Below are 13097 nucleotides of genomic sequence, written 5' to 3'. Positions count from 1 at the left end.
CCTTGGCTCTTGCAGCCTCTAGAGCCCCAACCATGCAGCAGCTGCGTGGGTGGGAGCTTCCCAAATCTTATTCCTCCTCTTCAAACTGAGATTTAATGCCTTCTCGTCAGGTGGACTCCCCAGCCTCCAAGATGGAACTAATCCAGGACCTGGCACCTTGGAAGTGCTAAGGAGACTTCACTCACAGAGCATTTCTCTGAAGAGTATCTATCTTTTGCCTCTCACCTGGGCTAATCAAAGACTCTAACCAGTTCTCCCTGCTGCTGTTCTCCACCCTGCAGAGCCAGAGAGATTCATCTCAATGGCCACCGTCGTTTTCACATCTCTCTGTACGTGTCCTTTGCCATGTGATTTTGCAGCTGCACTCATGAAGAATCTGGGCAGGCCGCTTGACTCGCTTTGATAATAAAACACAGCAGACGTGATGGTGTGCCAGCTCCCAGCTCTGGATATAAGAGGCCTTGCATGCAAATACTTATTCTCTTGCGCCCCTGTGACCGCCATGTGAACAAGTCCAGCTGAGACTGCTGGAGAATGAGACAGCACCTGGAGGCAACAAAGACCAGCCAGCCTCTGGCTGACCCACAGATGCAGACACATGCGTGAGCCCAATCAAGATCAGCAGAGGCTGGTCCAGATCAGCAGTACTTGCTAGGTAGCCCACAGACTCGGGAGCCAAATATATGGTTGTTGTTTTCAGCTTGGGGGTGGTTTATTACACAGCAATTGCTCACTGATACACTATATAACACCCAAGTCTGATCACATTACTCCACCAATCTAGAGCTTTTCAGCGACTCCCCACCACCCTCTGGAAAAAGTTCCATCACCTTATCCAGAATAGGAGGGACCTTGTCTTCTGGATTTTATGTCCCTCTGCAGCCCTTTCACTCAGACCCTTCAAATCTGCAAATCCTTGTATTCCCTGTACTGCTTCATACTTCTGTGCTGTCACTTCTGTGACTCTCACGACCTGGAATTTCCCTCATGGCTCAGCTCAAGTGCCATCGGTAATGGGGAGCCCTGTCTCCCTAGGTGGGATTCTGTGTGTGATTTCACTTCCAGGTCATGAAATGGCCTTGTCTCATTCATCTGTAAACCCAACCACCCACTGAGGGCCGACCATGTTCCAGATACTTGTCTAGACACTGGATATACAAATAAAAGTAAGTTGTTGTGACCTCCTGGCCCCAAAGTTGTTGGTCCCCTGAAAGATCAGTTTGACAAATTGTGGTAAGTGCAGTGACAAGGATAGGTTCAGAAAGGCTTTTTTTTAGAGGTGACATCTTGAGGGACAAATAGGAATTAGTCAGTTTCAGAGAAATGCACAGGTATGAGGCCCAGGGGGCTGGGTGTGCTTGGGGACACACCTGCAGGTAGTACAGGATGACTGGAGCAGAGAGGCAGGGTGGGCTAGGAGGGGGAGTTTGGATTTACCTTGAAGGCAATGGGAGCCACTAGAGGGCTTTAAAGAAGCATGCAATAGGTGCTCAATAAATGTCTCCTTATTAGCACACCGTCTGTCTTCTCCATTAGACTGAGAGTTCCCGAGGACAGGGTTATTCCTTCTTTGTATTCTCCATTTCCTTCCTGGAATGGTTGGGTATGATTTTGATCAATGAATGAATGAGTGAATAATGCCACCCAAGATATAACAATACAAAACCCAATGGGTCTTTTCATCCAAACAAGAACCGCTTTTCACTCCCCTGGTCAGGGAGGTGTTGAGGGTTCAGAAAGGCTCTGAGACGGGTCCAGAGAACAAAGACCCCTAGTCCTCTGGGCTTCCCTGAGCCTTTGCTTGGCAGCAGGAGTGTGTGCTGGTACTACCTGGTGGCCACAGTGCTCATGTTCTATTTTGATTGTCTTCCTCCATTGCCAAGGGGCCCTGTCAGGCCAGAGAAGGGGAAGCAGGAGCCTGGAGTGGGCAGAAATGCTCTGCTCAGCATGTAACCAAAATTTTGGTCCCTGTTCCCAACGCCAAATGATAATGAGGACAAGGTTTTGAGAATAAAGGAGAGAAAAGATTTTAATATAACAACACTTCTTTTAATGTACACACATCATGCTCCTATCATTTCACGAGCAAAACCAGGGTCTTCAGAACTCAGTATTAACTACAGTACCATCCCACATGGCTATCTATAGCCTTAGAAACACTTTGTGCTCTTTAGATGTGGGGGCAGCAGGAGAAAATGGGAAAGAATAGTGACTTCTCAGGATAGCTTCACCAAAGTGCCAGTTGATCCAACCCAATTGTCTGAAGTGAGAAAAATGTCTTGTCAACTAGTTCATCATCCTTTCCAAAGTTTCACAGAAAACCCTGTACACTTCTGCTCTTGGTACTTAGTAACATTCCAGGCTTTTAGCTCTTTGATTATTCCTTCATTCAACAAGCGTATGGTTTTCACTCACATCACAGTCCAAATGAGTTTTGCCAACTGCAGCTGGCCTTCCCTCGTGATTTGGTATCTGGCTTCTCCATCTTGTGAGGCTGAGATCTTCCAGGGCCTCCTGAGTCACCTCTGCCGTTCTAGAAGAGTCTCCTTGGAGAGGCGGGAAGCAATTGGAGCTCACCCTGGGGACACAGTTGCTGGCAGTAGTCATTTTTGGTAGCTCATTCTACCACAAGCACACTGGTGTTGGCCAGTGTCACTTTGGAGTCCTTGAGATATTTACTTATTTATTTATTTATATTTATTTTTTGGTTGTCCCACATGGCTTGTGAGATCTTAGTTCCCTGACCAGGGATTGAACCTGTGCTCTCTGCAGTAAAAGCGCAGGGTCCTAACCACTGGACTGCCAGGGAATGCCCTTGAGAAATATTATTTTGCCAGCAAATGAGGAGGGTGGGAGACTAACTTCTTGAAAACTACTGTCCTACTCTCTGAAAGAGGGCAGGTCTATTTAAGGAGAATTTTGAGGGTAGGGATAACAGGACTACATGATCGAGACCTCACTGGGCTGGTGCTGTTCTTTTGATATATCTGTGATTCATGGCCATTGCAGTGGTCTGCCTCTGGTCAAGATGTTTTGTTTTTCTTCTGCTTGATCCTACACACCTGTGACTCAAATTAAGCAGAACTAGCCAAACAGGCTAGAACTTATCAGCATAGTTAGCAGACAGAAACAGCATGTGTACATTATTTGATTTAATGCATGAGTTAAAGGAGAAGGTCAGTTGTTAAATTTTTAACTCTATATTCAGCTACATACTCCCCACTGTCATTTATAACCCTCCATATCTATGGGAGTGAGGACTAAAAAGTCATCTGGCTACTTCCTGCTGAACAGGGGCAATGTTAAAATTGGGGAGGATTAGAAAGAGAAAGTTCTGGACTTTCATTTTAAAGGATTCACTTGTCCCAAAAGGTGCTCTAGAATCCTGCAAGATAAGCAGAGAGGCTTTTTCTTTCTTTCTGGCCTGATGTCACCTTTTGTTATATTAACACCTTGGAGGGCATAAGGTTGCAGTCGGCCGCCAGGTTCTCAGTAGTACAGAAACATGTCTGAAACCACATCCATAACAGCCATCCAGCTCTGTATTCAATGCCTGAACCATAGTTACTCTACTTTGATTTTTAAATGTATACTTTTTCTTAATGGTTAAAGCAGATGTACAAGTGTATGTAATAGGACACAAACAGGCTGTGCTGGTTAGCCTAAAGTTCAAAATAATGTATAAGTCAGAATGATTTTCCCATACCTCAATATGTGAAAATTTCCTCCATCATTTTTCCCTTTTAGTTGCAAATCTCTCCATAGAAAGCATTGATAATCAATACATTTTTCCATTGTTGTTGGAGTGGTTTAGCTGCCTGCTCCAGGTCTACTTCATGTCCCTCAGTGCTAGGCTTACTCTTCGTTTATACCTTTGCCTAGTTCTCCACGTTGGGGGAAAACTAATCAGATAGGACAAACAAATATAGTGAGGTTTGCTGACAGGGAAACGCTTTATAGGCTATGTGTTTAATCAACTGTAACAAATTGTCATTCAAACATTGTATATGTGCTTTTAGCAGTACACTCAAAGCAAGCAGTGATATATGTCATGAATAGTTAGATAACTTCACTAGAGAATTTTCTTTCCATCCTGAACATTGGTGTTAAAAGTATGGTCAGAAGTAAAACAATAACTTTCCATTTTGATAGGAAGACAAACATTTGGTAAACAATTCAATTAAATTAGTTGGATGGTTCTTCAGGGCTGATACAGATTCTTGGGTCATCTGCCTACCACTGCTGTTGTCTTCTTATCCTGTGTGGTTGTCATTTGGGTCAGCAGTCTTTTCTGTAGACAGTTCAATGCAGAGGCCCTTCTTAATTGGGAAATATGAATTTAAGAGTGGATTCCCTTCAGTTTCCTTGTGCATGAGGTACTTGAGAATACCTGATAAGAAGCCTTTCATCTAGGTTGGAGACAGTCCTTTAAATGATGCTTTTTCCAGTATGCATAACCCCTTGGTTATAGATCATGGGGCACCTGATCTTCATCCAAAGATAGATTACAGTGATCAGCTTCAGAAACAAGCTTAGGATATCTTCTTAATAACTCAGTTAAACTTTACAATAACGTAACATAGTAACAAAGAGCTATTTGGGAAGAGAGCTTTAGACGGTAAATACTGACCTCAATTAACAAAACTAGAATTTAACATCTACTGAAACAATCTTTTCTCTCTAAAAGTACCCTCATTTTTACCAAATATAGCCAAATTATGATTGTAGAAAGAATATCCCAAGTGGAAAACACATTTTCTAACCATTTCTTTTTTCATTGTGAGGGCATCAGTCTTGCAGTCAGGGAAGGCTTTAACCCATCAAATAAAAAATGGGGTTTGGGGCTTCCCTAGTGGCACAGTGGTTGAGAGTCCGCCTGCCGACGCAGGGGACGCAGGTTCGTGCCCCGGTCCGGGAGGATCCCACATGCCGCGGAGCGGCTGGGCCCGTGAGCCATGGCCGCTGGGCCTGCGCGTCCGGAGCCTGTGCTCCGCAATGGGAGGGGCCGCAACGCTGAGAAGCCCGCGTACCGCAAAAAAAAAAAACCCAAAAAAACAAAAAACAAAAACAAACAAACAAAAAAATGGGGTTTGCCAGGGAGCTGGGACAATCCAAGTGTCTGTCTTGGGTTTCCCATAGCCCTGACTGTTTAACTCACAGCTATTGTTTACCTATCTTAATTTCTCTGATTTAGGAGCAGACTGTTGCCATGTTATAAAGACATCAGGATGGCAATGAGGGGTTAAGTTTCTTTGTAGAACCAGAATGGAGTTTATCTACATGTGCTATAATCTTTATAGATTCTGTTGTTGCCTTTGCATGAAAGTCAGTTAGGGCATTTCCCTAATACTCAGGTTCAGTCCCTTTGGTGTGAGCCTCAAATTTGATGATGGATAACATTTTATGTCAGGTCATATAAGATTTTAAGGAATTTCATATAATTTCTGTAACACCCACAATATATTTATATAGACATAATAAAAAGAAGGCTTAATGTTACCTTTTATTTGACAATGCTTCCCCTCTAATTTAATCTACCAAATAATCCTAGTTAGTTTAATATTTTTTTCTGAGATGCCTCAGGGGCCCTCTGAAGCACCTCAAAGTTAGCTGGAGGTCAGAAGAACCTTAACTAGAATTTGACTTTTGGGAAGTTTGTCAAAAATATCAAAAAGTTTCAAAACACTTGGTGAATGGAATTATAGGTCATTTTGAAACAATACTTATTCACTCAACCAAAGTAATAAAAGATTTCAAAAGCAAATACAAGTCACTTAAAGGCCAAGAGATTCACACAATCTGTTATCAAAAGCAGCATTTCAAGAAAACTTTGTTCTTTTAACAGAGAGAAAACCAAATTCTTTTTTTTTTTTGGTACCACCTTACTGTTAATAACAAAATCCATTTATTTAATTAAATTCAATCTAATCTTAATCAATCCTGACCATTAAAAAACCCTCCTTTTTTCAAGGTTCTCTTTCTGTAAACCTTCCATAAATTTATGTGTCCATATTAATTTGTCCCCTTTTTTTAAAACTATAAACAAGCAGCTCTAGGACAAAATTATTCTCCTTTTTTTTCCCCATGAATATATTTCCAGTCTTCATGTCTTCTGTCACTGACAACATATATCCTACTATCTTTACATATTGAAATGTTTCCCTTATTATTTTAGTAGCTTTAGTTACATATAATAATTTTTTAACTCTTAGAAACCTTAACAAAACCAAGAAACAAGTAATTTAACTGGCTGTGATATCAGCATTCCTTGATTAGCAAACTTAAGAATTTATTTCATAACCTCCAAAAACATAGTTTCCTCATAGCATGATTTCTCTTGCATGTGGTGCAAGATGCATGTCTAATAAACCCAAACATCTTTAGTTTCCCTCTCGTAAGACAAAAGTAGGTAAACTTAGATTGTTCAGCAATCAATGTTCCAGTATTTTACCTTAAAAATGATTTTGACATTTAATGTTATCATTTAATTTAGCAAAACTCTAAAATTTCAAGTTACCAGAAACCTGGAAAAACTATTTTTAAGTAGACATTTCTAAAACATAATTATTCCCAAAGTGTTCACCCAAAAGATTTTATCCCATACCAAGTTAATTTTCTTGCTGACAAATTTTGCAATAGATATACTGGGCTGGTCAAAAGGTTTGTTCGGTTTTTTCATAAGATGTCTCTAGTAGCACTTAGTTTTCTTTAACTTCATTCGAAACAATTTTGTTAGATTGTATGTGACAGCTGTCATATCAGCATGCATTTAAAAAATGACACCAAAATTGGTGAATTTTTGTGTAGTCATTTTAATATTGAAGATGGAAGAAAAAAGCAACATTTTGGCATATTATGGTTTATCATTTCAAGAAAGGTAAAAATACAACTGAAATGCAAAACAGATTTGTGCAGTGTAAGGAGAAGGTGCTGTGACTGATCGAACGTGTCAGAAGTGGTTTGTGAAGTTTCATGCCGGAGATTTCTCGCTGGATGATGCTCCACGGTTGGGTAGACCAGCTGAAGTTGATAGCGATCAAATCGAGACATTAATTGAGAACAATCAACATTATACCATGTGGGAGACAGCTGACATATTCAAAATATCCAAATCAAGCTCTGAAAATCATTTGCACCATCTTGGTTGTGTTAATTGCTTTGAGGTTTGGGTTCCACATAAGTTAAGTGAAAAAAACCTTCTTGACCGTATTTCTGCACGTGATTCTCTACTTAAACGTAAGGAAAATGTTCCGTTTTTAAAACAAATTGTGACGGGTGATAAAAAGTAGATACTGTACAATAACGTGGAACGGAAGAGATTGTGGGGCAAGTGAAATGAATCACCACCAACCACACCAAAGGCCGGTCTTCATCCAAAGAAGGTGATGCGTATATGGTGGGGTTGAAAGGGAGTCCTCTATTATGAGCTCCTTCCAGAAAACCAAACGATTAATTCCAACAAGTACTGCTCCCATTTACACCCACTGAAAGCAGTGCTCAATGAAAAGCATCTGGAATTAGTCAATAGAAAACGCAAAATCTTCCATCAGGATAATGCAAGACTGCATGTTGTTTTATGACCAGGCAAAAACTGTTACAGCTTGGCTGGGAAGTTCTGATTCATCCGCCATATTCACCAGACATCGCACCTTCGGATTTCCATTTATTTCGGTCTTTACAAAATTCTTTTAATGGAAAAAATTTCAGTTCCCTGGAAGACTGTAAAAGGCACCTGGAACAGTTCTTTGCTCAAAAAGATAAGTTTTAGGAAGATGAAATTATGAAGTTGCCTGAAAAATGGCAGAAGGTAGTGGAACAAAAGGGTGAATACGTTGCTCAATAAAGTTCTTGATGAAAATGAAAAATGTGTCTTATTTTTACTTAAAAACCGAAGGCACTTTTTGGCGATCCCAGTAGTATGAACTTATTGACTCTCAGTAAGCCCAAGTACAATAAAAGTACAATACTTAATGTTGATGATTCTAAAGATGTGCCTTGCTAATTAACATACTTAAACAATGAACTTAAGCTGACTTTAATACTAGATATTAATTTAATACTTAATATTCCTCAGATCATGTGAACTTGAAATTTATTTAGCTTAATTTCTCTTGTATTTAGAAATGTTTGATTTGTAAGTGCTTACTTTAAGCCAATTAAATAGAGCTCATTTACAAATTAACCTCAGCAATATTATCCAAAGACAAAGACACGTAATGAGACATCCGTATATCCAGACAAACACAGAGAGCTCATAGTTTCTGCTTGAGGTTAAAAATGCCTCTTTAGGGCTTCCCTGGTGGCGCAGTGGTTGCGAGTCCACCTGCCGATGCAGGGGACGCGGGTTCGTGCCCCGGTCCGGGAAGATCCCACATGCCGCGGAGCGGCTGGGCCCGTGAGCCTGCACGTCCGGAGCCTGTGCTCCGCAAAGGGAGAGGCCGCAGCGGTGAGAGGCCCGCGTATCGCAAAAAAAAAAAAAAAGCCTCTTTGCCTTTTTTTCCTCCTTGGCTTGAGGTTCTGTTGCAGCAAAAATAGAAATGAAGTTTCCCTTCTCCTGAGAACAAGGAAAATAAAGGGAACAGTGAACAGGCTAGAGAAGAAACATAATCTGGCCTGAAAGAGTTAATCACTCCTAGTTTTTTGTTTTTTGTTCTGTTACTAGCATCTGTAGTTTCTGTAACTAGATTTGTACTTCACAAAGCTAACCTATTACTCTTTAAGACTATGTGAATTACATCCTGCACTCCCATGTAGTAAATCACCCCTTGTAGGATTTGCATTTCAGAAAAAAAGTCGCAGGCGAATAAGGCAGAGACAAACGGACCCAATTACCCGACTGCCTGACGCCAGCTGTGACTGTTTTGAAATAATGCGGGAAGAAGAAGAATGCAAGACCTTCACTACTTTGATCCTTATCATATACCCCCGGACTGCAGCCCCACATATAAAATCTTCTCCGATTCCCGAAGGAGGGTGGGGGGCACAGTCCTTGAGGCGCTAGCCTGCTGTGTCTTCCCTTGTGCCTGGCAGAAAAATCACGCCATCTCTCTCTTCCTCCAAAATCTCTGGCTCCGAATTTCTGTTTGGCATCGGTGCACAGAGAAGCCGAGATTTCGTCCACAAAATGGGGGCTCCTCCGTGATCTGCTCGCAGGCAGGCGGCTCCGCAGTGCCCCTCGGCTTGATCGGAAGCTTGGGGATCTCTCTCCACGCCCTTCAGGAGAGCGGAGGGTTCGAGGATATCCCCGAGTCCAGATCGCCAGGGACTCCCTGCCCCAGGGCTGTGCCCCGATCACACCCGGCCCGCCGACTCGGCTGCGGAACTCCGAGGCTGCGGCAGAGAACGCGGGAGAGGCTGACCCAGCAGCTGCCAGGCTTCTTTTGTCTTAAGGACACCTTCTCTTCTCTTGCCCGTGCCGGCCTGGACTTCCACTCTGAGAAAACACTAAATATTGGAGGATCAGAAAGAGGGCATACGGAGGTCGCGACACACCCCGTCAGCACCTACGGTGAGTCTCCGGTAGTGCACTCCGGGACCTTTGACCGTCCCCCCCGTAGGGGAACTCGGTTCCAATTTGGGGGATTTTCCTGCAAAGGGAAATCCTGATGTGGAATTCTCCCTGCAAAGGGAGATTCTGATGTAAGGCGCCGCTTTGGGGCAACCATCCAGGTCGAGTGGGACTCGGAAGTCACGTTTGGGCAGGTCTCTGCCATATGTTTCTCTTTTTTCTTTTTAAGCATCCCTTTGCTGTTTCCTTTTATGGTTTACGTTTGTGTGTGACTTCCAGCTGACGAGGTGAAGGTTTATGTTTTGATTTGAGCGCACTAACATCTAACGTCTGTTACCAACTGCTCTAGACAAAATGGGAAGCGCATCCTCTAAGGTTCCACCCTCATCTGGGAACTTTTAGGGAAAATCTTAAATGACTGGTCGACCTGTAGCTATGATCCAATGACAAAAAAAAATGGCCTGAAAATGGGTCTCCTACAATTAGATCTTTATTGCCACAGGATGGGGAAAATGGACTGAGGTTCCCTTATGTTCAGGACTTTGTGTCCCCCCCCCCTTTTTTTTTTTTTGTGGTACGCGGGCCTCTCACTGTTGTGGCCTCTCCCGTTGCGCAGTACAGGCTCCGGACGCACAGGCTCAGCGGCCATGGCTCATGGGCCCAGCCGCTCCGCGGCATGTGGGATCTTCCCGGACCGGGGCACGAACCCGTGTCCCCTGCATCGGCAGGTGGACTCTCAACCACTGCGCCACCAGGGAAGCCCGAGAAAGATCATTTTTGACAGTATGGCCACAGTATTCTTTAGACTCTGGAGAAAACTGGTTAAAATAAAACTTTTCTTAAAATTGCAAAGCCAGTTCTTTTTGCATGTGCAATTAGAAAAGGCTAGCTTGTTAAAATACTTTTCTTCAAAATTCTGACCCTGAGAGAACAAAAATATGCCTAGGAGAAAGCTTGAAGTTAACTCTTATCGTGTCCTTGAGTTACAAACACAGCCCACTTTGCTTAAGAGTTCAGCCTTGGGTTAATAAGTAGAACTTCAAGCCAAAAAAAAAAAAAAAAAAAGAGGCAAAGAGACATTTTAAATCTCAAGTGGAAACTACGAGATCTCTGTCTGTCTGGATATATGTGTATGTCTCAGTACGTGTTTTTGTCTTTGGATAATATTGCTGAGGTTAATTTGTAAAGGACCTCTATTTCATTGGCTTTAAAGAAAAGTAAGCACTTACAAATCAAACAATTCTAAACACAAGAAAAGTTAAATAAATTTCAGGTTCATGTGAACTGGGAATATTAAATATTAATATTTAATTAATATTAAAGTAATACCTGTATTAACAAATATTTAATTAATAAAACATTAATATTTAATTAATATTAAATTAATACCTGCTATTAATGTTTAATTTTGTTGATCTAATTAATCTGAACATGTCTTTAGAGCCATCAACATTAAGTATAATACTTTTATTGTGCCTAGGTTTAATATAAACTAAATAAGATCTTATTATATCTGCTACAAATTTGTCAGCAATGAAAATAACTCGATGTGAAGAAACTTTTAAGAAGAAAAACTGCAAATGAGATAAGAACTTTGGGTGAATTTTTAGGAATAATTATGTTTTAGGAATATTTACTTAAGCATGATCTCTCCAGATATTCAACAACTTGAAAATTTAGAGTTGTGCTAAATTAAGTTAAAGGATGGAAGTTTATTAAACAGTAATTACTGAACATTGGCTTCCTTTTACAGAGAAACAAAAGGTTTAGAACTATTAAAAAATGTGTTTGGTGCCACACTGAGATATTTTCTATAAGGAAGCACATTCTTCAAAAATTATTATTTGGATGTATGTTTACCAATCTACAGAGTGCTGATATAAAGGACAGTTCATGGTTGCTTAAGGAAAGTAGAAAGTGGTTTTTAGTAAGGAAGGTATGAGGAATGGAATTGCATTTTATTAAGGGAAAAGGAAGTAGGTCTGATTTACAGGTGGCTGTTTCTGATTGGGAAAATAAAGTGATGGATACAGAAAGTGATAAAGAAGGTTTGCAGAATGTGGACCCTTAGAAAAGAGTTTTATACATGGTACAAGTTTTCTTAAGATGCTGAACTGCCTTGGATGACAGATTTCAAGCTTGCTTATTTATTTATTTATTCATTCATTCATTCATTTTTGGCTGCATTGGGTCTCTGTTGCTGCACGCAGGCCCTCTCTAGTTGCGGCCGGCGGGGGCCACTTTTCGTTGCGGTGCGTGGGCCTCTCATTGCAGTGACCTCTCCTGTTGTGGAGCACAGGCTCCAGGAGTGCAGGCTTCAGTAGTTGTGGTGCACAGGCTTAGTTGCTCCGCGGCATGTGGGATCTTCCCGGACCTGGGCTCGAACCTGTGTCCCCTGCATTGGCAGGCGGACTCCCAACCATTGTGCCACCGGGGAAGTCCCATGGTTCTTTACCTTTTAAGTGATCCGTTTGATATTTGCCTTTAAAATCTTTTATCGAGGGCTTCTCTGGTGGCGCAGTGGTTGAGAGTCCGCCTGCCGATGCAGGGGACATGGGTTCGTGCCCCGGTCCGGGAAGATCCCACATGCCGCGAAGCGGCTGGGCCCGTGAGCCATGGCCGCTGAGCCTGCGCGTCTGGAGCCTGTGCTCCGCAACAGGAGAGGCCACAGCAGTGACAGGCCTGCGTACCGCAAAAAAAAAAAAAAAAAAATCTTTTATCGTTACTTTGGCTAAGTGAATAACTACTGTTTCCCAGTGACGTATGATCTTATCTGACTGTTCTAAACGCTTTTGATTTTTTTCATAAAACTTCCCAAATCAAATGTAATGAAGTTTCTTTGACCTCTAGGTAACTTTGGCGTGCTTCAAATGGTCCCTGAAACATCCCAAAGAGAGAGATTACACTAATTAGGTTCATTTGGTATGTTAAAAGTATGTGGGAAGTATTGGCAAATGTGTAATAAATCTTCTTAGGTTATATTGTATGGTAATTGTTACTAATATAGATAGTCTAGAAATTATATGGAGTTTCAAAAAAATTCTGCTATGTCCCGGTAAAATGTTATCAGTCATAATTCTAGTTATTATCTTAAGTGTCATATAGTCACAACAGTAACCAAGTTACCTTGTTAATTACATTGTAATCAGATTTTAAATTTGCCTTAAGTCTTTTGTCTCTAGAGACACAGTTTCACTCTGATCCCTTTGCAAAAATGCTTCCTCTTCAAGAAGATTTATAAAAAGGACTTTTGGATAAATAAAAGTTTCTGACTTTCAGACCATACTGCTAAATTGGATATAAAGAAGCTCTTCTCCTCAAGCTACTTATGGTTTACAACAATTTGGTGATTTACATTTATGGGTAGAATTAAAACATTTATCTTCTCTATCTGCTCCCTCCAGAGACTGGAAACTCTTAGGTCCCCAGCAGCTTTATCAGATAAACTAGGAAGGCTACCTCACTAACAGGTATAGAAATCTCATGGTATTTTCGGGACCTTGAAAAGGGAGGAATTCACCTACATCTGGTAAGCGAAATCTGTGACAAGCCCTTGGTGTGACTTCCCTGAGAGGTCTTTTAAAAGTTC

The sequence above is a fragment of the Delphinapterus leucas genome, chromosome 20 (assembly GCF_059928025.1).
Source record: "Delphinapterus leucas isolate spDelLeu-1000000601 "Yukka" chromosome 20, BTC_Dleu_Yukka2, whole genome shotgun sequence".
Classification (NCBI taxonomy): Eukaryota; Metazoa; Chordata; class Mammalia; order Artiodactyla; family Monodontidae; genus Delphinapterus; species Delphinapterus leucas.
Note: the sequence above shows the minus strand (reverse complement) of the source record.